The sequence below is a fragment of the Cygnus olor genome, chromosome 6 (assembly GCF_009769625.2).
Source record: "Cygnus olor isolate bCygOlo1 chromosome 6, bCygOlo1.pri.v2, whole genome shotgun sequence".
Lineage (NCBI taxonomy): Eukaryota > Metazoa > Chordata > Aves > Anseriformes > Anatidae > Cygnus > Cygnus olor.
This window is the reverse complement of record NC_049174.1, coordinates 34,520,435-34,544,395: the sequence shown is the minus strand read 5'-3', so window position 1 is coordinate 34,544,395 and position 23,961 is coordinate 34,520,435. Positions and strand designations below refer to the sequence as shown.

General features: G+C 39.0%; 1 long non-coding RNA gene across 2 annotated transcripts; it reads right to left on the bottom strand.

Annotated features, from left to right (window-relative positions):
• Positions 1–4,059: 4,059 nt before the first annotated feature.
• On the bottom strand, positions 4,060–23,440 carry LOC121072462. Of its 2 annotated transcripts, none has more exons than XR_005821235.1 (3): positions 23,169–23,440; positions 18,175–18,286; positions 4,060–8,583 (listed from the first exon to the last, which is right to left on the bottom strand). It is a non-coding gene; the product is annotated as an uncharacterized LOC121072462 (long non-coding RNA). The 2 variants fall into 2 exon arrangements; XR_005821236.1 differs by lacking the exon at positions 4,060–8,583 and adding an exon at positions 9,878–10,140.
• Between the last annotated feature and the right edge of the window lie 521 nt (positions 23,441–23,961).

Sequence of the window (23,961 nt, the reverse complement as noted above, 5' to 3'; positions counted from 1 at the left end):
CTGGTGGATTTCCCTAGCAATATCTTTTCCACCTGGTGGCTTTCTTTCTTGATACAGAAACTATTCACACTAAGGGATTTAAAACTAATGAGTTCACAAGCTGTTCTTAAAACTTCTACACTCCAATGAGACTAAAAATAATATTCAGCCATACATGCTCTATCCACATTGTATCATTCTCTAATTACATTTCACCACAAAGGCATAGAAAAGCATGACATCCTGCAATTAACATTGCAAACATGGGCAAAACTCTGTCACCACAGTATTTGGGATCAGTTAGTGTTAAATTTTCTTCTGTTTTGACATTTACCCTACTTGTATGGGCTTCCATGCCAGCACGTGCACGTTTCCTCTGCGCTCTCTCACAGAATCTTTCTACCAATTGCTTGATCTTCTCTTTCTCCCATGCGGCAAATTAATGTGAAACTGACCCCAATAAAACTGAAACAAAACCCCACCCTTGGATTTTTTCCAGTTTAAAAAATATATACTTTAAAAAAAAAAATTATTTAAGTGGACGGCCTGGAGGTTATCCATACCATGTTCCTTCAGCATCTCTGCAAAAGGCTTCAGCTGGCAAATAGCTGATAAAGAAAATCACAAATAAAACAGCTCAGGAGGGAGCTACCACAGCAGGAAAACATGGTGATGCATCAATAAACATACAATCACATCATCAATTTAAAGTATTTGAGTAAAGTATCCAAATAGTCAGCATCTGACTCAATTAGTTATGAAGAATTATACCCACAGATACAATTGTGTGTGCATATGCGCAGAAGCATATACTAAATAGACTGTCCTTTAAAGCCATGTGGAACTTCTCTGTGTGTCTGAAAAAACACTCTTCTGACCAGAAAAATATATGTTCTGAGTAGGTAGGATAAAACCTAATTTCACAAAACAGTTTGGTATAGGCAAATAGAGGTAAATATATTCCCCAGTGAGTATATACATATACATTTCCAGGATAAGAAGCCTACTATGCAACAGATGGTACTCACATAGTCACCACCACATATACTCCCAACAGACACACAAATACCAAACATACTCTCAGTGTACGTGCCTGTACTAGGGCGTATTGTAGTTTGCCTCCCCAAAACCTCCAACTGCCCAAACCATGGCTGGAATCCATTATGATGCTTCTTCTCCTTGCGATTATCATTTTTGATTCTCTGGTCAGAATACACATTATTATACAGGCACAGTTATTCACGCTAAACAATTTATTTCAAGAGAATCCAATCCATTACTTCCCCTCTGTACATGCTATTTGAAAACACCTATGGATAAGGAAAATATTTCGGCATGCCTTAACAGAAAAGTAACACATTAATGCAGAAAGAATACAAGTTTCCTTTTCAGGCACAGGACAATACAGGAAGACTTCCCAGAGAAGGTTTCTGGCCTCTGAAGTTCTTAAAACCTCATTTAAAAAAAAAAAAAAAACACATTGCTCTGATTTAAAGAACTGGCTCACATTCACTAAGCTTCTGCCCTTCCACATCCCTGTCCTTACAGTCACTTGGAGAGGTGAGATTTGTGATCAGAGGCACTTCTTTGCTATCAGTATAAATTCTCACATTTCCAGTGACTCTTTAAAACAGGTGGCCTTGAGAATCAGAGTTTAAGCGCAAGAGAAAGTGCGCTAAAAGGCTTCATAGCACAGTACAAAAGAGTTCACATTGACACCACATAAACCTGCATTGACCTTGTTTATAAGAAACTCAAGAATGATTTTCAACACAGGCTATTACATTTAACAAAGATTTTACAAGTTCCTTTGCAATATTCCATTACCAATTTGTATTCCCTATGTTAGCTGAGATTGCCAGAAATGAACATTAATTGTTACGATTAAAGTATAAAAGACTTCCCAAATAAAAAACAATATTTACACATTTTTTCCTGGCTTCTAGATTAGTATTTTTAGATTTCTGTGTTTCAATATGATTTGCTTGAAGATTGTTAGCATTTTTTTCCCTGGCTAAGCACACAACAATAACAGCATCTCTACCAGAAAGCCCCCATAATTGATTTGACAATTAAAAACACAAATATCAAGCTGCTGAGGGAAGATTACCCAGGTCCAGTAATTTTCAGTTTTGTTTAGCAGGACAGGATGCTTAAGGGCATTACAGAAACAGCATAAAATGTGCAGTATAATGGTGGTGACATTTTCAGCTATCGTTATTGCAAAAAGACGACGAAATACATATTGTCAGCTACCATACCTGCAACTGCCTGCATTCTCAGAGCATTTTTTCAAAGAAGCCATTTTTAGAACTGTCCCAGATATTTGGGGCACAACTTCCTTTACTTGAGAAAATTCAAAACAATGCACAGAGGCCAGCTGTCTGACAGACAGCTCTTGGTACTGCTTTGATCACAACAGTGTTCTAGAAGTACATGGTAGTTCCAAGGGCTGAAGACCCATAATCTGCCCTAATCCACCCCAGGTTCTCTGCCAGCAAATACCAGCATACAGAAATACAAGGGTGCAAGTGATGCCTGCTGCTGCCTTGCCAGCACCCATACGCCATCAGCTTTCTAGGAGAAAATAATTCAAATTAACATAAGGCAAGAGGTGAGATGCAATCACGACGATTCAGTTAACTAAACTACAAAGAGAGCCTCTGCAATTGTCACATTTTCAACAGGAAGAAATAACTTACAAATAGCATTAGCAGCAGCAGAAAAATTGTAATTCCACAGGATGCGAACAATGCAAAAAGGAAAGAAAGAAGCATCTGGTTCAGCCTCCAAAGAAAGCAAAGCAGATTTAGCTTTCCAGTTGAGCTCGAGGCAGGCCCCGAGCATGCGCTGCTTCTGATCTCTGTATGTCGGGCACAGTACAGCTGGTCCGGGATCCTGGCTGCCGGTCTCATGAGAAACCATTGAGGAAGGAATTGGGGAACAGATGCCAGAAGCATAAAGAGAAAAGGAGGAATGAAAGAATGGAAAATGAAGTGGGAAAATAGACAAAGATATAAAGGGGCAAAGACAGTGATGAGTCAGCTGAGATAGAAGAGTGAAAACTATCTTGAAAATAATTAGAGGGCATTAGACACTAGCAAGTGAGCACATTGTAAAGGCCACATTCTCACTTCTGTTTTGGGGCATTTTTGCTTTGAAGAGAGAGAGATTAAGAGGAAGAAGAGGGAAATAATGAGTCCACATCTCATTTGTTAATAAACTAAAAAAAAGTCACTAACTGAACTAACCAGTTATAGTTAATGAGTTCCTTTATAAGATTTCTATCAAATGAATAAAGGGCATCCAGGCGTTCTACTTCAGTTACCCAACTCTTAATTAGCTTTGCCTTGCCTGCTTAGCTCTGCAGAAGACGACTTGTGTAATGCCCTCCACCTTGGAGGCTTCCCTGGCACTACTAAAATTTTCATAGGATGAGAATCACAACATGCCTGCCATATGGATCAGGAAGTGAAAGCTGAGGGAAAAAGCGACAAGGAAATGGGTTACAGGTAGAAGATGGCAAGAATTCTCCAAGAGACCTATTACGCCACTGCAGGCAGGCCTACAGTGAAGATCGCTGTGTTGTTACATCCAAGGGTAAGCAAGTCACGTTAAGTCCAGCATCTCCTGGCAGCTCACCTCCTTCCTCCACTGATGCAGGCTGTCCAGGAGCCATCACGGCCTGCAGGAACCACTCAGCATCCTTCCCAAGCAGCTCAGATACTGCTCCCAGAGAAAGCAACATTGGTCTTCAAGGCACGTGCACCACCGTGTACCTTGTAAATATGCATCCACTTGTAAAACATGCAATTATTTCTATTTTTAGAAGAAATTCAGTGCTTTGATAGTTATATAAACCATATTATAAGTTTAATAAGAAGGTTATAGAGGCAGGGTTTGAACAGGGACTCCTCCAGCCACTGACAGAGTTTAAATCACAGAACACTCTTGCTCAGAGAATAAACTGTCCAAAGCAGGAATTCTGTCTTCTTGTGTTAGGAACAACATCTCAGGGATTATCTACTACTAAGAAAGCATTTATTAACAATCTATATTAAATCATGCTGTCATTACATTTTGTCCATCTTGTAAGTAAAACTGCATTTTTGTATAAAAAGGATTTTAGCCTACTAAGGCCAAGATTTCAGTTGGATATCCCCATCATCAACAATTAGAAATGAAAACTATTTGATGTGATGAGGTACTGGCTTAAACAGCCATCATTAGGATGGCCAGCAAAATCCCAGACTCCAGTGCTGGGAACCTGAGGAAAGAGTAACTCTTTATCTTGTGCATCTAAATATTTGTGCTCATAATTTCTGAAGAAAATAGATTTATTTTTTTTAGTGATTTATAGTTTTTTCCTCTTTACTTGCAATAGGTACAATCTTCTTTCTGCCTTATAAAATTCAGAGAGATAACAAATACTTTCCTGAGCCTTATTTCCCTCCTGATCATGATCAAAAGAGAGAGTTGGAGAGCTAGAATTTCCCAAGTTCTTCCAAGGTGGAAGATGTTTCCTACCTGCAACAACGGAGGACAAGAAGCTGCACTGCCGCTAATACCTCTCCACCACTTCCCACACTGATGCTAGAGTTGCAGCATATCTGGAAAATGTTAGTTTGTCCCCATTTCACATCACGACACATTTCACTAACTTTTGCTTGCAACATACATGCTACAGAAGTATACTAACAACAGATGCTGCAAATGATGACTCGTTAATATACTCATTCTATACATCACAGCACTCTATTTGCCTTTTTTGCCGCAGTATGACAAAGAAAACTTGTGTTGAGGCACTATATCTCCAGTGATCCCTTTTTGGGGTCATTGTCTCATCTCTCCTTCCATATGGCTGTACCAAACTACAGCTGATGGATTATCACAATTTTTCCTCATAAGTATATTGCTCTCTAGCTTATTTTCTTGTCTTTTTCATTATTTACTACCCCATCAAAATACATATGCAAATTTAACTAGGCAAACTAATATAGTATTTGCTAGCTCACTTACTAATGGCATAAAATACAACCCAAAATTCAAGTAGCAGGCCTTGATAAGCAGTGTTCACCTGCAGTGATTCCAGCTGTCTCTCCTCTGCTGCTGAAGGGGCACAAAGGATTTTTGAGAAAATCAGCAGGATAGATAAGTGTTTCTACCCAAATCCCAGGGTTTTAGAAATCATGTTTGGTGAAGCACAGTTTGAAATAGGTCAAATCCCTACTGAAAGGGTCTTCTGCTGTCCTGTTCTCTTGTTTAACTGTGATATGCTGAAATTATTTTCCTTCACCTTGTTCCTTGCATATAACTGTTGTGCTTACTTTCTGTTAAATGGTTAAAGGATGAGCAGAATCCCCAACCTCTCTTCTAAACTCAGTAGTCCACTGAGAAGATTGTCCATTTTTTTTTTATCCAGCTGTGGTCTGCTCTGACATCCACCTGATTTCTTTAGAGGAGGGCTCTGCTTTGTTCAGTGCATTAGAACCTCTCCTTTGGTTCATTCTTTCAGACCGATTTCTGCACATGCTCTGCCCACCAGAATACTTTCTTGTAGCAGTTTGGTATTTTCAGCTATGAAGATAGAGAAGCAGAAGAATCTGTAGTCTAACTGGTACGTTTGCAATAATCACATTTATTTTGTTCCCTTGTGATTTTTCTCCTCGATTTCATTACCCCCCATCCACTTCCATAGGACCTGCCTTTAGATGGATTACCTCTGCAGATCTGAGAAATCCTTGATCATTTTGATGCTTTGAAAGACAGTCACCTATTCCTCTGCTGCACAAGTCACCCCCTCCATTAGAAGTACCAGTTTGCATTTTAGGCTACCAAAATCTTCTCTCCCTTACAGGCAGACAGCAGACATGCCATACCATGTAGTGTCCACAATATCTTTTTTTCTTTCCAATCATTGACACAGAAATATGCTTACTGGAACTTAAATTCCCAATAGGGACTTTCTGTTAACTATTCTAAATTTATTACTCAAATGTTTGCTGTTGCAGCATTTAAACTTGATCAGTCTATTTCTTCAGTAAATCAGACTCAGTAATGTAAAACACAAATATTAGATTAAGGTCACATATCTCAAATAAAACTTTCCAGATCAAAGCTGAATTCCAAAATTTGGTCACAGAAGACCTGCTATCATACTAATACAAACCAAAACAAAACATCAACATTTTCACCTGCAGAAGTCCTATCATTATCATCAAGTGTTGTGACTTTGGACTTGATGCTTGTTCCTTGGAATAATTCATATTTGATTTTATCATGAAAATTGCTTTTTTTTCTGTAAAGGTCAGAATGTGTTTTAAGACCCCTTTGCAGTGAAAAAGATCAGTATTTCAACAACTCTATGTAAAAGTTGCATGTAAGAATTGATAAACTAATACTGCTGTTAAACTCCAAATAGAATTCAGACAGGCAAAATGTAACCCTACCCGATGGAACTTGAATTGAATTCGAGTTGACAACTCCTTTGCAAAAATAATTTTTTAAAAACTATCCTGTCCTCTTAGTTCAAGACCGTTAACTTGCACAATGGTCATGTACCTTGCAAATCTCTACCAATTAAAATCTACTTTAAATCACAGCAGTTTGGAGCCACTCAATTATCATTTTACCTCCTCATTACTAACATGTGCTATCTGTATCTTAATTTATTATTCACATACATACTCTGAAATCTTGTTCATTCCCTTTGGAAATCATTGCCTTCACTGAGATAAACTCATCCATGATAGATAACAGCTCTGTTAGCATTTAGTAATCCAGATCAGATTATTAGATTAGGACTGAACGTGCATTAGTATAATTAGACAGAAATCTATTCCAAATAGAGTGCAAACAAGCCCTACTTTAGAAAATAAATGAATGCAACTCATCTTTGAGTACATCATTATGTAGAAAACAGAGATGTTCTGCTGAGGAAGCCTGGAGGAGAATGTGATTTGCGGAATGGGCAGAGGTCCAGAAAGCATTACATTTCGCTCATCCTTTTTTCATAATGAGATCATCCCTAAAAGCCAACACTCATGCATATACTAATTATAAATAAAAACAAACCATCTGAATTTTTGTTTCTGTGCTGCAAAAATATGCTACTCTGCTTTGGACACAACACATATACACTGGTCCAATTTCTCTGTTTTCCTTCAGTCTCTCATAAACTTATGCAACACGAAAGCATGAATCTTTCTTCCCTTAAGCTTTTCCCCCATAACTGTTTCCAGGCTTTTTTGCTTCAGGATCTTTTTGTTCCATTCTATAGTGTCTTTTGCCCCAAAGGAACACTTCAACTCTTTATCCTTACTAATAGGTCTCAGAGGATTCAGCAGAATAATTCTTTGTTTCCAGGAAAAACTCAATGATTTCAAAATGTAATAACTAAAAATATGCCTTTATCCACTGACAACATTCTCACTCTTCTCACTCTCTTACACCCAAATGTAAAATTCAGCTTATACCATTTTAACTCCTAGATCCATGTTTCAGTTTTACAAACTACCAAGGAAGACTTCAGAGTTGTATTGGCTTTGGGTGAGATGTAACACAGGGAGTGCTTCCAGCTCTGCAACCCACCACTTCAATTCAACATTGGGGTTAGAGCTCTCCTCTTCTTGTGTCTTGGTTTCTCTGGGCAGGACAGCCAGGTGCACATACTGGAGGAGACCCATGGCACTCCAGCCTTCAAGGTGGATAAGCAAGAGAGCCAGCCTGTGAAAATTGCTGCAGCATACATCTGTGGTCTACCCTGTGGTTGAAGCATACCCTCAGACCACATAAATTAGATAAAACATCAATTATTCCTTGAATTAATATCTTGAATTGATGATAGATGAAGACTTTCCACTGTGTGGAACTTCTCCCAGTTAAAAGTTAGGGAACTGGTCTTGACATACCCTCTGAGCAGCTTCCCTTAAGTTTGGCCAAAGAGATCAGAATTGCCTTCATGAGCCAGAAAAAAAATAAAAACTGAAGAACTGGACAGCAGAATTCAGACTGCAACATTTTCCCGTCCTCTTGTGCTGTCTGTCTGTCGCCATGCTGAGCTAGGATATAAATCTGAAGGAAAGTGGAAAGTCTTGGATGTCTTAGACTTTGACCAGGCAAATATGTTTGAACACCTAATGAGTGTTTATTCAAACAGGAGCCAATGGCATGCCCTTCTTGCATTCAAGGCACACAGTTGTCTTGTAAACAGTTGTTGGCTTCTCCAGTAGCAAGAAGCTCACTCCAGACTGGAAAATCCCCTAAATCCCCTGCCCCTAAAGCAGCAAGATAAACCAACCTGCTTGGAGCTGTGTTTTCTCTTGAACCCAACAAGACGGCCTTGCTAGGAGCTCAGGGCTGCCTTTCCTGGTGACCTCCCATAGTTCAGACTCATTCATATGTTCTGAAATTAGTTCTGAAAGCAGGAGGCTCACAGACCCGATGTGACTTCGATGCAAGCCTGTTCTTACAGGTTCTTGGAATCCCTGATAGCTAACCAGACTCCTTCTCTAATTTTAATCCATTTTATAAAACTTTCTGCTTTTCAGCTTCATTCAGATGGATCAAAGTCTTCTACTGTTCTTCTTGCAGTTGTGCTGGGATCTTAGGAGGAAATTGAAACCAGACTTGAAAAAATATTTCAACTGCCAATTAAACATTGTGAAAAGATAGATTAATCTCAACGGACCTCAAAGTTGACAAAGTCATTGTTTAATGTGTTTAGATATAAAGCTAAAAGAAATTTGATAACAACAATAAGGCAGTTCCAAGAATATCGTTACCATGAAATAATTACATCCCAACAGGATTAGAGGTAATCAGCCACACTGTGTCTCAGTACACCTCAGGGGGTGATTATCTTACCGTAACACCACCACCCATTGTGTTTCATTGCTTAAATGTATTCTGATAAAATAACATAGTTTTAAAGTTTCTGTAGCTGTTTGTCAGCAGCAGAGCAAGAAAATTATAGTCATAGTATATTTTCTTTTCCCAGTAACTTCATATTTTTAAAAAAATTAAATCCCACTACAAATTTTAAAACATATTCAATACAAAAATATATTCGGCATTTAGATTGCAACATAAACAATCAAAATTAGAACACTGAAATTTATCTTGGCAGGCTGTACTTTTTTCATGCTTCTATGACTTCAATTTGTGTCACCATTTTAATATTATTTAAATATGGAGCTTTACTTAATGCGTTCATGAATTGCTGGAATGAATGAAAATAAAGAAGTGTTTCACAGAAGACTATGAGCCATATAGAATATTATTTATTTACTTAAGTGACCAAAAGATAAAGTAATAAATCTTAGTCTCTCAAGTAAATGAAACTATTATGCCTGATTGAATGTATTTATACTAATATAAATAATATCTCCTCAGGTATTACTTTCCTATTATTTGTTATGTGCTATCAGTGTGCCAGGTAAACACAAAATCAAATAAAATATATGACATAAACAAGAGCTCTACTGTGTTATTCTACTACACAGCAGAGAGGCACCACGTAGATTCTGCTATGTTTTCTTAAGTGTGTGCATGCAATTGGCAGCATATGTCAGCTTTGACAGTGGAACATTACACATGCCATGCTGGGCTGTTGGGCTGTCAAACCCAGTATCCCACATGTAGTAATCATAGGTAGGTGATACTGTCTGTCACTTAGTTATCACTACAGATAGTATTTATCACTATGGACAGTTTACTTGTTCTGCAGGTATTCATGTGATTCCTGTGATCACACCATGCTGTCTCACTTCCTTCATTACTCAAATTTATTTCACAGTGGTTATATGGGCTCCAGTTTATGAAATGAAGCAATTCCTTTTTATTTCAAAGGTAATCAACAAGCCTTGCTTAATTATTTACTATAGTAAATGCTTTAAAGTCTCAGTGTCCGAGAGTGTCCAGAAGGATTGGCAGAGACTCAATCACCTTGTGAAGGACAGAAAGGATTCCATTTCCTAGCTGAGCTACAGCAGCCTACAATGCAATTTAGGGGATTCAGACACTGTGGAAAAGCCCCAGAAACCTCTTCACCTTGGAGTGAACCCTGCTGAGTTAGAAGTGCCTTCACAGAGAGCTGGGTTCCCTTTCTCCCAGGGAGCTGTGCTGGCCCAGGGAAGCAGCACCACAATACCAGCTGGTTCCCTGTAGCACAAAACTTGCATTGGTGAATTCTGTTTGCTTGTAATAAACAAAGACAACATAACATCGGCATCTGGGCTGCTAGGCTAAACTTAGGACAACTTACTCTGAATGTGTGAGAAGCCTCAGAACTGTAGAGGCATGAAGAGTACAAACAATAAATTACAAATGAAAAGAGGTTTATTGAGAACAGCTACAACTCAGAGAAAGATCGTGTTTTTGGGCTTCCCAACCTTTCAGAAGACTGGCTTTCTGGCTTATTACTGAGAACTCCGAAGACTATTATAAGCAGTTGATTCAGCTATTCTAGAAACAAATTATGCAGACTATAAAGGAACTTTGACCTAATATACTACCATCTTCTGAATGACTATTTTGCTTTGAATTAAAAGTCAAATGGAAATTAAAATGGTTATCTCTATGACTGCTTTCAGGAATTTTAAACCCATAACTGGAAAAAAAAAGTTGCTTTTTTATAGCACATTATTCAAGAACTTCAAAAACAGCTAATGTCTGGGATTCCCATTTTACAGATAAGAAAACCAAGGCAGGCACAGACACAAAAAAAGAACAAGTCCACCCAGAATACTTTCTACCTTTTGCAAACAAACTTCTTCAATTAATGCGTCAGCAGACTATGTTCCATTAGTAATTACTGCATTGACATTTTTACATTAATTTCCACTAGAAGAACTTGTCCTTCACGTCCACTAGTATTTCACTGTTCAGAAAGACAAAATAAGACAAAATAACCAAACCGTCTTTCTCCCACCTGACACTATCTTCTTTCACAGGACCCCTCTGAATTCATCTATTTTCTGTTCATACTGAGAACATCTAAATGAAAGTGCTAAACCTGCATGTTTGAAGAGAATCAAAACTGAAATCAAAGAACAAAATGCTGTACTGCAAAGGCATATCTCAATTTGTCCTGTGCCAATTGCAGACAAAGAAATAAAACCTTCTGCACTATCAGTAGGGCTTTGTTTCAAATCCACATCACACGGACATAAATCTACTGTCATAACCGTTCCAAAAAATTTTATACAGTCAGCCAAAATCAATGATTATCTTAGAGGTTTCCAAAGGATTTTTTTTTTCCATTCAAAGTAAAGAGTTTTCAGACGGACAATCATTGCTATTTAAACTTCACAGTGTAACTGGCATGTATGCATGAAATGAAGAAAACATTTTGCTCTACTTTTTTTTCCCCTATTACCTGTAATGGCAACAACATCTGAAATCAACAGTTATTTTGGGCATTGTATGCTTTTCATCAAATTGCAGTCAGTAGAAATACTTTCCCTAGCGATCTTCAAAACTCTGATATGTGTCATAAAAATCTATTCAGAATTCAATATCTACATTAGTACTGGTGCCATTTGGGAATACATCATTTCGACAAGGACTCAAAACACTTATGTAAAAGATGACTAGATAAGAATGATTTCCTTTCTAGTTAGGCACAACAGGACAGATCTTAGTCTGCTTCATATCTCCTGGCAAGAGGCAGAATGCAAGAGAAAAAAAAAAGCCCCAAACCAACCAAAAAGCTCTGCTGTTGTAGGCAACAGCGATGTATATATACCCTCCCTCACAAACTGATCAAGTTCCTATTGCTGCTAGAAGGCTTGTTGCAGAAACTCAGTGAATTCACCTTTAGAAGCCTTTCTTGCTCACATTTCTTGACAAATTTGCTGTTTACATTTTAATGGCATCATTTTACTCTTTATTCTGTAAGGTAGGCTGTTCTTTAACTTACATGGCTCACAGACTTTGGGGGACTAAGCCCTCCAGGTGTAATCACAGCCCCTCTTTGCCCTTTCTCCTCTAGGTACTAGACCAGTCTCTATCCTCTCCTGATGGACTCTCCATTTCCCCTCTGCTGCTATTCCAGTCTTAATCTATTTAAAGTAGGAGCAATTGGAGTGTCTGAAACACTATGAAATCTGTGTCATTCTCACCAGCCCATTCCATCATTGTATTAGTACGTTCCTTCCTCAGTGAGAAATGTCTTACAATGCACCTCCTCCGACTGCAGATGCCTTTTTTGTGGATAGAGCATACCAATGATGCATACTCAACTTGGGCAGGACTCATCCATCTACAGGTTAGATATTCAGTCTCAGGAGTTGTCCAGGCTTCCAGGTAGAAAGAAAGGCAGCTCCAGGCAGCAGCCTATTTCACCTTAAAATAGATGTTTGAGCTAGATGCAATGAATTACATCCTGGAGGTACTCCCATGTCTTCACTGACTCTAGAAGCTCATCTACCACCCATGACCTTAGTCTTTCTTTGTAATAGATGTTTTCTAACAGAGGAGTTCCAACATTTTTAGTTTCTAAGACCACAACACCATCCCACTAAATTTACCTCACCTCTTCTATTCTTATTACTCCATATTCAGCGTACAAGTTTGATCCTCTTTTAAAAATATTTCTCACCTTTGGGTCTCCCTATAAACTACAGTAAGTTTAAAATGGCCCTTGACAGACGGAAGGAACCGGGACAAGAAAGGATTCTTACAAGCCTGCTGGCACAGTATTTCACTTTGCTGAACCAGGCTCAAACCTCTCCTCTTTCCATGTCGAGGGGCGTAAGTTCCTCTACTACTCTTCTCTTCCAACTCATCTGTCTGCACATCCTACCTTCCAATCTCCCTCACGCTGTCTGCATTCCTGTACATATTCTTTTCCTCAAACCCTTACTATGTATCGGTTCCTCCATCTCAGTAGACGTGTGAGAGTTTCATTTTTACTTCATAGTTGCTTGTTTGTTTTTGTCCTAAGCTCTTTGAACCTGTCTGTAGTGAGCCAGGGTTTTGTTTTTTCAAGTCTCAAACTAGTTCTGTTTCAATCCAGCTTTCAGCTAGCATTAACTCAGTGTCAGTGTAGTTGCTAAAACTTCAATCTGTTTCCATTCTTCTATTGCTCAAATTGTGAATGAGTGACCCCCTCAAGCAATCAGCCTTTCACTTGAATTTTTGTCTTCCTTTGATTTCCCTGTGACCCTGTCACTTCCTGATTTTCCTCCCTTCTCCTTCACTTTTTAAATGAGCCTCCTTTTTATCCTCCTTCCAACTTCCTACATGGTTCCACAAAGTTGCATCTATCATCACCATTCGTGCTCCTAGTTCACTATCTATTTGGATAATCCCATCCAAAAATATAGACTAGGTAACAACCTTCAGGCTAATGTTTCACAGAACTACCTCTCTGCTTAACCTAAGCATTCCCGTTCCCTCTCTGGCATCCTCTATGTGCCAAGCAGTCAGCCAAAGTCCAAAACACTTTCAAATCAGTCCCACTGGGTCCTAACCACCAATACAGGTGCAACTTCACATGCTCATCATATGTGCATCATCTTTCACTCAAAGCTTACTGTGGCTTCTCACATCCTGGCTGATTCCAGGAGGTCTTTTCTCTTATGTGAAAGCTTTCTTGTGCATCCATACGATCGGGCTTTCATCTTGGATTCCAACTGCTGAATAAAATAAGATGATGCTCTGGACCAGTATAACTCTTCACATTACCATTGTCAGAAGACAAGAAGCATCAGCGTCAGACTGTGCTCTTCGTGGAAGAGAGACACGCAGTTCTTTAAGGTATACATTTTGTTTGTATATAATACAGCTTGTCAGATCAACAGATGCCCTGACGTTTTCTCTGCTGAGATATTTGAAAGCTGCATCTTGCTACCAGAACTTTATTTGGTAGTGTTTTATCTCTTGCTAGATATTTCTTCATATGATGTGAAAAAATGAAGTTCTAAGAGTGAAAACACACATATTCCCCAAGCTCAAAAGCTTCCCAAAAGATTCCACAACTGTAAACAGCAATAGTAGTGCCTTTTTCAACTCCTCATTTCATCCAGCATGAGTCTCTTTCCAGCGCTCACTCCCTACATTTTTCTTCTCAAAATAACAAAACTTTGAAGGAAAGAAGCACTTAGAACTGCTGTTAACATTTCTTCGGTATTCTAATGAACTTAATAAGCTCCCATGATGCTTCTTACAATGTAGAGAAAGCTTCAGAAATATGAAAGTGACTCTGTTTGTTCCAGCAGGAAGGAGCATTCCAAACAACGGGCAAGATCCATTAACATTAGACATGTTCTACTAATGATCGAAAGGAACTCTCAAGAGGAAACAATTATTCACTTTGATACTTTTGAATATTTTTAAACATGACTCAATTATAAGATTCTACCTGTACATTCGTTTTTTTGTTTCACCTGAAATGTTACTTGATTTATGTTGAAACCATATTTTCTCACCCAATTCTAATTTCATTTATACCACACTTCCAGTTTCCCTGTAATTTATGGGAAGTTGCAGTTCGATATTGCTCCTCTGACACCCAAACCAGTTCCACAAGCTAACAAAGTCTCCTGACTCTGCTAAGAGATTTGAGATGAAGAGTTCTTAAGAGTGTTTTTCCTATGAAGGATGTGCCCCAGGAAAAAAATAAAGAAAGAAATTATAATGATTAAAATCAAGTTGTATAAATTATTGAAGTAGATACATAAGTATCCTCATATCTTCTAAGTGCATTCAGTCAATTGATGGACTGATTTATATTTTTTAAAAATATCCTCTATTATTACTCTTGACATATATACAAATTCATGATGTATGTATGAGTAATTCCATCTCTTAAATATCCAATGCATGTATACATGTATAATCTTCATTACAGATAACTATCCAGAGTACTCACAGCATTACAAATGCAGGTATTTGAGGTAAGGTTTTAGCTGCAGATGGGGCTTGGTGAGGCTCAGTACATGCCCACTCCCAGTCCTGCCAGCAGCTCACAGGTTCACTTAATCAGTAAATCACCTCCCTCTAGTATTCCCCATTCTCCAGGAAGGAGATTTGTTACTACCCTCTCTGTAAGGTGTTTTGAAATCTAACGATTATGCAAGTGAATTATTCACATATCAATCTTCTTATTAACTGAATGTCTGACTGGTAAGGCTAACTGAATTTGCATAAATACCTGTTTATTGAATTTAACTGAAGCACAATCAAACACTTATCTCAGTTACACTTTTAAATATCTTTCAGAAAGATAAATTATTTTAAGGCTGATTTTTTCAGGTGAATAAGTAGATGCTGTTGCTAGTATGAATTACTGTAACTTGTCTGATTCCCCCAAAATACGCAGAAATGATAAGAAATTAAAAAGATTAAATGAACACATTAGCAGTAACAAGCGACTTCAATTTACAAACTAATTGGGATAGAGGAAAAAAAGATTAAAAGGAAGAGTTTTTAGACTGGTTTCTTACTAACAGGGAATCCTAAATGAAGCTAATAGCATGGAAAGGCTAAAAAAGAGCACCCATGATTTGATCACAAGAACTTAAATACCACAGGGTAGTCCACAGACCCTGCCTGTATTAGTTCTGAGTCAAGGGCCTGATCACATGGACTAATTTCCAGATTGCTGTAATTTTGCTCATGCTTAGGAGTCGTAACATGGGAAATAGTGTGCTTTACTGGTTCAAGACTCACCAAGTCCTCTAGAAACCAGTGCAGACTTCCCTGCTGTCCTGTAACAGGAACAGCTGGGCAGGCCATCAGCAGGTCTGTCATTGCTCTTGTCCAAACCAGCAGTGAAATGCAAGGAACCACCACCACTCCACATTCACCATACACTCCTCTGCAATTTTTACGTTATAGCAATGCCAGCATCTCCTTTTCAGGCACCTCTATGCAAACACACACAAAATAAATAAATCACAGATTTAATAGATCTTTGGGCACAATTAAGAAGCTGAGCTAGCTTCAGTGTCCCATGTCTCGCATACTACACCTACAGGAATATATCATCTGCTGTATAATCACACCAGCTGGATCTTACCCTGGATTTTCACAAGCAAGGACTGATGACTTCCACTACGACCTTGTGTATCTGAAATTAATAACAATAAACTGGAGAAATGAATGTAATTACTTTGTTAATAGTCTATCTGGTGATGAATTTACTGATACTTCAATTATAAAGCCAATTCCTTATATTAGTACTAAAATAACGTTGTTATTCATTCACAAAGCATTCATTACAACCCTCAGCCCAATGTTCTGTAACAGAGGATTACAAACTGAAGCCTTAAAATTATGTCAGGCAGATTTTTCATAAATGTGGAAAAGCTTACGATTAAAAAAGAAGAAGAAGAGAAAGGGAGAAATAGAGAAGAAGACAGGCTGGAGGACCAGGGGCACTAACTCAGTCAAATTCTTATTTACATTGTGCTTCAAAAAAGAAATGCTAGACCAGATCTACTTCAGCCACCTCACAAATATCACATGATCATGGACAAAAAGGTTATGAAGTGGCAGTTTATTTTTAAAACACGTATCCAGATATTCTTCTTTTCCCTAACCGAATCCATCCCTTCAAATATTTCTTCTATAATTAGCTAAAACTTCAGTCCTTTCTAACTATAGAATTTAATAATCTTTTTTCTGTGTTTTAATTTCATGATCATCTAAAACTCTTAAAGGAAGAGGGTGCAGGTCATCATTAAATAACAGCTGGTTTTATATTTCCATCTTTCTACCACACTCATAGCTTATGGAAAAACATTTTCATGGTATCTTCTTTTTGGTTGTTTGTTTAATTTTACTGTCTATTTTCCCTAAACAAATAGAACAATAATAGAAAAAAAGGAAAGAAAAAAAAAGACTCCACAAAATTTTGACTTAGGAAGAATGCCTGAAGCACAAAAGAGCCACACTTGAGAACTCACATGAAGGATGAGTGTGCATTTAGTTGGCTGAAACTGCAGCTAGGGAGATAAGGCGTTAGCTCTAGTTTCCTTTCTGACCTTGGGCAAGTCATTCACTTGTCTGAATGCTTCAGCTCCTCTCATTCACAAAATGAGGATGATAATATTCCATTAAATAGAGCCTCTTCTATATCTGACTTTTTAATCTCAACAAATTTGCAACCTAAAATAACTAACTCTTGGATTATGCAACATCTAGCACCGTGCAGGCTCACCCTCAGCCTTGGTCTGTGAGTTATTTCTTCACACAGTAACAGTTCCTACAACTGAAGGAACAAAAGTTTTGTCATGCCTCAAAATACTGCAATGGGAGAAGGGCTCAGTAACACAAAATCATCTTCCAGGTACCTATGAAAACACACACCTTGCACGTGCGGGCACATACACAACACATACAGGTGTAACACGGCCTGCCCAGAAATTTGAGCAAAATGAGTAAGGAATTTTAACCATCATTAAATGACTATCAGTGTACCTTGAGGAAGGTGAAAAAAGTCAGGTGTAAGTCAATAAGCAACAACAGCTAATGTAGAACCTCAAAAAAAATTCTACATACACATTTAAAACTCTTTGCCACCAGGGAATATATGCTAAAAGCACAAATCCTAGCATGATTTCACCATGATTATAGAGACAGATTTTTAAATGTGAAAGAGAATTGTCAAGATATGCCTCACACTTTTCATTTTTAAAGGAATTTTAGCAGAAAAAATCTTATTTTTTCATATTAACAAACCTGAACTGCCACTTTTTTATACAAAGGATTTATAGAAGTAGAGATTGCATAACATAGGGAAAACAAGTTACTCAATGGATTGAGTAGTCTTGTGATTTAGTAGAGAAATAAAGCTGATATTCTTTAAGAAGAAATAAAGAAGCAAACTCTTTGAGGCGTTAAAAAAAAGTTCTAAAGGGAGTACAGAAGGAAAATGCTACAAAGGATGTGTGACCTCCCATGACCTATATAACAAATGACCAAGCACCTTGGACTAAGAAAGACCAAGGCAGTAAGGGATTTAAGACAGAACATCTTTTTTTTTTTTCGAGCAAGGCTACACAAATGTATGATAAAAGCACCAAACAGCCTGCAATCTGAACAAGCAGTAAACATTATGAATTTTTTAAAGTGTATTTGAAGGATAAAAATCTTGCATGAGAAAGGAGCGAGGCGAGTGGCTAATTAGGACCAGCAGGCAAGGCAGGCTGCCTGGGCTGCTTCCTTCGCATAGCTGCAGACACCCACCTGTAGCATGCAGAGCAGGCGGGCTGGCATCATCACGCCAAAGCATTCTTGGTGCTGGCAGCACGGAGTGCATTTATATCAGGCTTCGGTAGCTACATGCTGCAGTCTTCCACTACAAATCAGCCAAAAAACACCCTTCAGTTATGCTGTACACATAGCAGTGCTCCCCCTAATCTCAGGAATGCATGCAGGAGCTTTCCAGGAGTTACTGAAGTTTAATTTTCTGTTTGTCGCTAAACAGCAATCATCTATTTTCAATTCCCACCCCCCCCCACCATGCATTTTTCTATGAAAAAATTATTTCAGACCTAGTGAAGGTGGATGAAAACAACCACTATGTGTAAGACTGCAGAAATATTTTCAACGCAATGGGAAATTTCCCATTCACACATACTTTTCTAAAAAGCCTCTAAAATAACCTAAACTTGCCATTCTTTCCTCTAAAAGGAAAGTGTTTACTATTCACAAGTTTGAGGATGAAAAAAAATATTACTGGGATTTTTTTATAAGGGAAAAAATTGAACTATACAGCATGTCACACTAGTCGGTTGGTGTGAAAATCCTAAATATCCTTCTAATATTTATGTAAGTTCATTACTTTAATGTCACAAGTATCTGAATTTTGGAGACCGAGTACTTGGGCTTCTGTATTTGAAACTATCAAAGAATTCAATTAGGAAAAAAAGCAACTGAAATTGTCACTTCTGGCAGTCACTCAGGATTTAGTTCCCTGCATTCACCAGACCACAAATGACTATCTAAAATTGCTTAAGTTTGCTCATAACAGGAGAAAAAAATAATAATCTTTATTTTCCAGTTCCATTAAGCAATCTCAATTTTGCAGGATGTAACAGTGAAGTTTGCACATTAAGTTCCTAGAAGCTCAATTTTCTTTTAGAAGGTGTTGGGGGGAAGAGGAGGAAAGTGGCTTTCCCTTGGAAAAGAAATAACCAAATGACAGTGCCATGTACAAATGTACGCTACAAAATGTAATTTTTCCGTGGCTCAACTACAGGAAGAAGGGAGGTCAAAGATGCTATTAAAGAAAAAGAGGATCTATCTTAGGCCATTTAAATAATAATGCATGATTGCTTCGTGCGGCACACTTTCTACTGCCTCATTCAAAAGGGTTTGAAGTAATGAGATTTTCACAGTTATCTTTTGAAGCATATTCAGCAACCTAATGGCTGAATCCAAACCTGAGCAAAAGTCCTGCAAAGAGTTCTCTACCCCCGAAATGAAAGAGCTGTGAAATCAAAGACGGTGCAGAATTAGCCCTATCCACCACATTCCCAACCAAAAGGGAAGAAACATCAGAAAAGTGACATATGGGGAGAGTGTAAAATAAATAAAATTAACATTAATTTATATTATACTCTGGAGATGTAGGTAGGCAATGAAAGCAAGTCACCTTAAGTACTACATATAAAGAAAGTAGATCTTGGATGGCTGGGAAACAGTCGTTCAGGATCAGAGCAAAAAGACAAGGAAAAGGTCACACATGAACATACCCATGCTTAATAAGCATTTGGAAAAGCTCATGTTGAAAGGGGTGCCCTGGCTAGCCAAAGGTTACAAAAACCCCGCAGCAGACCTCCGAACGCAGTGTAGGAAGTCCAGCCCGCCGGAGAAAGGGAGTTTAGCCCAAAGGCACCTCAGTGTCTACAAGCACAGAGGTACCCGGGGACAGCTCTGCAGACCCAGAGGGACCAGATTGTACACCCAGGAAACCAGAAAATAAAATAAAATCAGAAAATAAAGAAGCCACCGCAATCACCAGGAGATGAGCACCCCAGTAAAAACTCCCAGCATGATTCAGCATGCCGAGAAGCTTTAATCGGAGCCAAATTCCAGGGGAAATAGATCTCTCAGAGGCTTACAGGACAGATAGCTGGAAGTCTTCTATTTGCAGAAAAAAAGTAGAAGGAAATCTAGTACATCTGCAGTTTTTGCATGTTGATGGAGTATTCAACTATGGCCTCATCTTAATGAGAGTAAGGTTTTAACAATGGCTTCATCATTATTGATGCCTGTAGTTAAGCATAGCTGGCATTTTCTATTTAAGGTCCCATTTTTCCTTACAGATAAATCTGTCTCAGTGTAACTACTTACATTTTCCAAATGGGATATTGAATTTTGTATGTTTGTTGATTTTTTATTTTTTTTTTATTTTTTTTTTTTTTTTTTAAGTCTAGGGTAAAGCGGTTGAGCCATTTTTTTTTGGCATGAAGTCCAATGAAAATATGTTTTGCGTGTGCTAACATTTGCCGAGCAGTCTTATCTAGCACTTTCATGTAACATGCTACAGCAGACACACGACTCTGCAAAACTGGACAGTAGCCATTTCCAACTAGATTTCCAGCATTAGCACTTGCTTTTATTCTAAGACCCAGTTCATATTCACACGGGGACTAACACTACCTCACCTTGCAGGGGTACCATGCTAACTAATTCATGAACAATTGCAAATCAGCACTGAAAGCAACATGGGAAAAACTAGGATGCTTTTTTTTTCCTTTGTTGATGCAATGTTTCAGCGGCACTCCATAAATAACACAGGAGCAGACTAAAAGAAACACTGGCCTGTTACTTACCCAGTAAGAACTCTGTACAATGAACAAAGCAAAGGTTGCCTGGAGTGAGGAAAAGGGTGATTTAAAGTTTCATAGGTGACTTTGGTCCTGGGTCTTGTAAGTGCTTCACTTTTTAATTTTGAGCACTTTTTTTTTTTTTTAATATCGGTATATGTTCATGCAAGGTCAGTTGTATATAAATTAGACTAATTTAACATTACTGGGTGGAACTCAGACTAGGACGTAGAAAATCCCCTACAACACAGATGAAATTTAAAGGCTTCCTGGCTGTAATTAAAGGTATGCTAAATTGATACAGAGGCAAATCTGTCTGGAGGGAACATAATGACTGCCCTTGTAGCGAGTCAATCCAGGCAGAGAAGTGCTCACACCCATAATGTTAAAGTCACCTGCTCACATAGGCAAAAACCACATCAAAGGAAACCACAGGCAGTGAACACATTTACCGTCTCCATTTGCCTGGTTATCACCAAACAGCAGTCTGAGGATCGTTACCAGTCAGAAATAATCAGAACTGCTACCAGGCCCTCTAGAAATGGAGTAAAAACATAACATGGAATGTATCCTTCAGGATGAAAAGCCTGTAGGAAGTGTGTAAGCCTGCAGGACTTGATGGCAGCAGAGATTTTCTTGTGGAAGACCAGAGGCACTACTAAAAGCTTGTGATTCAGAGAGCAAATTCTTCAATACTAAGTATGATTTATTTTCTCAAAAGGTACACAGCACTCAGACAAATAGGCTTAAAGTAGCAGAGACTGAGGCGTACCCTGCTACTGCTCGCAGGTGTAGTTTAACCCTGGTGCTGGGCGCTCTGGGCACCAGGTCAGGGCCCCCAGCCAGCCCTGCAGCCTGTGGCAGCTGCCTGATGCTCCCCGCAGCCCCCCTGCTACTGCTAAAAACCCCCACCTGGTCAAGGATTTGTGGGGTGCTCTCTCTTAGCCCCTCACGTTATGCTTCTTGCTGGCATTTCCCTACTCTCAGTTCCCCTCTCTCCCTGCTACATACTTGACACCTCACGATGGGCTCTAAGGAGGCAGGCACATGCCATAATCAGGCACAATAATTTGGGCACCAAGGAAAGGATTTGTCAGGCACAGAGAGAAGCTTGGTGCCAGCCGAGGGACACAAGCAAACCCTGGTAGCTGCACAGCCCCGGGCTGTTTCCATCCCTCCTGCTCCCAGGCTCGTACTGAGGGTCACAGTGTCCGAGGCTGGAAGCTCTGCATGCTCTTACCCATCTGCAGCTCTCCTCCTCTCCCTCCAGGACACAAGACTCCTCTCAGAAGCCAGATCAAAATGTTTCTTTTCACAGAAGACATCAGTCTCATCTTTCCCCAGCGGTGTTCACCTCACAATAACTTTCCCTGCCACACGAGGAGCCCCATCAAAGCACCAATCTCTCCCCCACAGAGATGTGTAATGGCACTGTAAGAGTTCAAGACGAGTGGAAAAGGAAAAAAACAAAAACCCATGGTACACCATGGTGCCCAGAAACTAGTCATGAAATGACGCTTCCAAAGATCACCAAAGGAATGACTTCAACAGTTTTGAGCAGCACCTCGTCTCCACTTTGATTCTCAGATTCAGCATTTAGCAATATTTTCTCCTGTGTTGGCCAAGCCTTCCCTTACAACGTAATTTTCACTCTCTCACAACCCAGGGGAGCAGAGTTAACACAGAGTAAATGAAATACCGTGGCTTCGCTCCGTCTTTCGCAAATGCTGGGGGTGTGAAAACGCAGAGAACAAGCCATAAACAGCAGAGAGCATAATAGCTGGGGGAAAGTGGGGAGGAGGCAGTGGCTGGGTGAGCCCTTCGCCGCCGATGGGACAGAACAGAGCCTGTACACAAAATTAATTTGCAGTATTGAGACTATGTTACAGTAGTGAAGATCAGAAGAAATATTGATAGCAATAAAATGAAGTCCTGAAGAAACTGGCACTAAATCAGAAGACAGCGCATTGACACTATTTATGTTAATTTCTTCAGGTTTCATCCCTGTTGGCATTATTGTTGACACCTCCTGTAACCAAGCAAAGAGCTCGCAAAGAGTTGGGGAGGGGAAGTAAATGACTGCAGCTGCCATTAGACTCCTATATATTGTAGTAAGCAAACGTACCAGCTCGTTATGACCTTGATCTAATAACCCCAGTAGTTGGCTCAAAGGCTCATCAAGTACTCCACTTTTAAATGGCATTTCACAGAGAATGCTTAGAAAGTTACATTTCTTTTACCAGTTTTCAATTATAACAGGCAAAAGACTACAACAGACCAGACTGGGAAAAATAAAGCTAGGGAAAGCCCAGAAAAGTGAATGAAAAGCAATAAGCAAATCTCTTTCAGCAATCAGGAAGGTTTTCCAAACTATTTAACAGGTCACAGAGAGCTGGGGACACTTACTTGGATCACCTTAGCATTAGGTAAACGTCCTTTCCAATTTCATCACGGCAGAACCTGGCTCCACAAATGTACTCTTGTGCATGTAAATAACTTTAAATAAATTACAGCAAAGTCCTGTTGGCTTGTAATTCAGTCTCTCTGACGGAACTTCTCATGGGGGCTCCTTTCACAGGGACCAAGGCTACACTGAATCATAAACTCATTTATTCAGAGCAACAAAGGCTGCATTTGGCCTCCTCCAAAGCCAAAATACCCACCACCTTCAATGGGCTTTGAACCCTCAGCTGAGTTCTCAACAGCCCTTTGCCTTGGCTTAATGTAGTCTGTAGCCATCACCCCCTCTCCTTCAGGTGCAGCGGCCATTTGGTCAAATTAACTCTTGTCAGATTCAGGTGCTGTTGTTTGGGAGCTGGCTGTGTGGCTGCCGCTGTTACATTCTCATTCTATACAGCTGCTGCTCCTTTTTAATTTGAAAATGACTTTGTTATACTTAAATTGCTTTCAAAGGAAGTCTGTCCAGGCCAGCAGATGCACTAATGAGGATTCTTTATCTTTAAAATGTGTGAAGGGTAATTTCCTTGTTTCATTTAATTTTAGAAATATTTTAGTCCGTTATTTTTCAGTTCATATTTAACACCAGAATGAAGGGACAGAAACATAAGATTATTTGTTGTAATCTTTAATGGATTAGTGGTATTGATCAGAGAGCTTTGGGTGCTGAAGCGAATTTGTCCCCTAATCTTATAGATATGTTTATCTATTTACCAAGAAATCAGAGTAGCAAGCTAGCAGC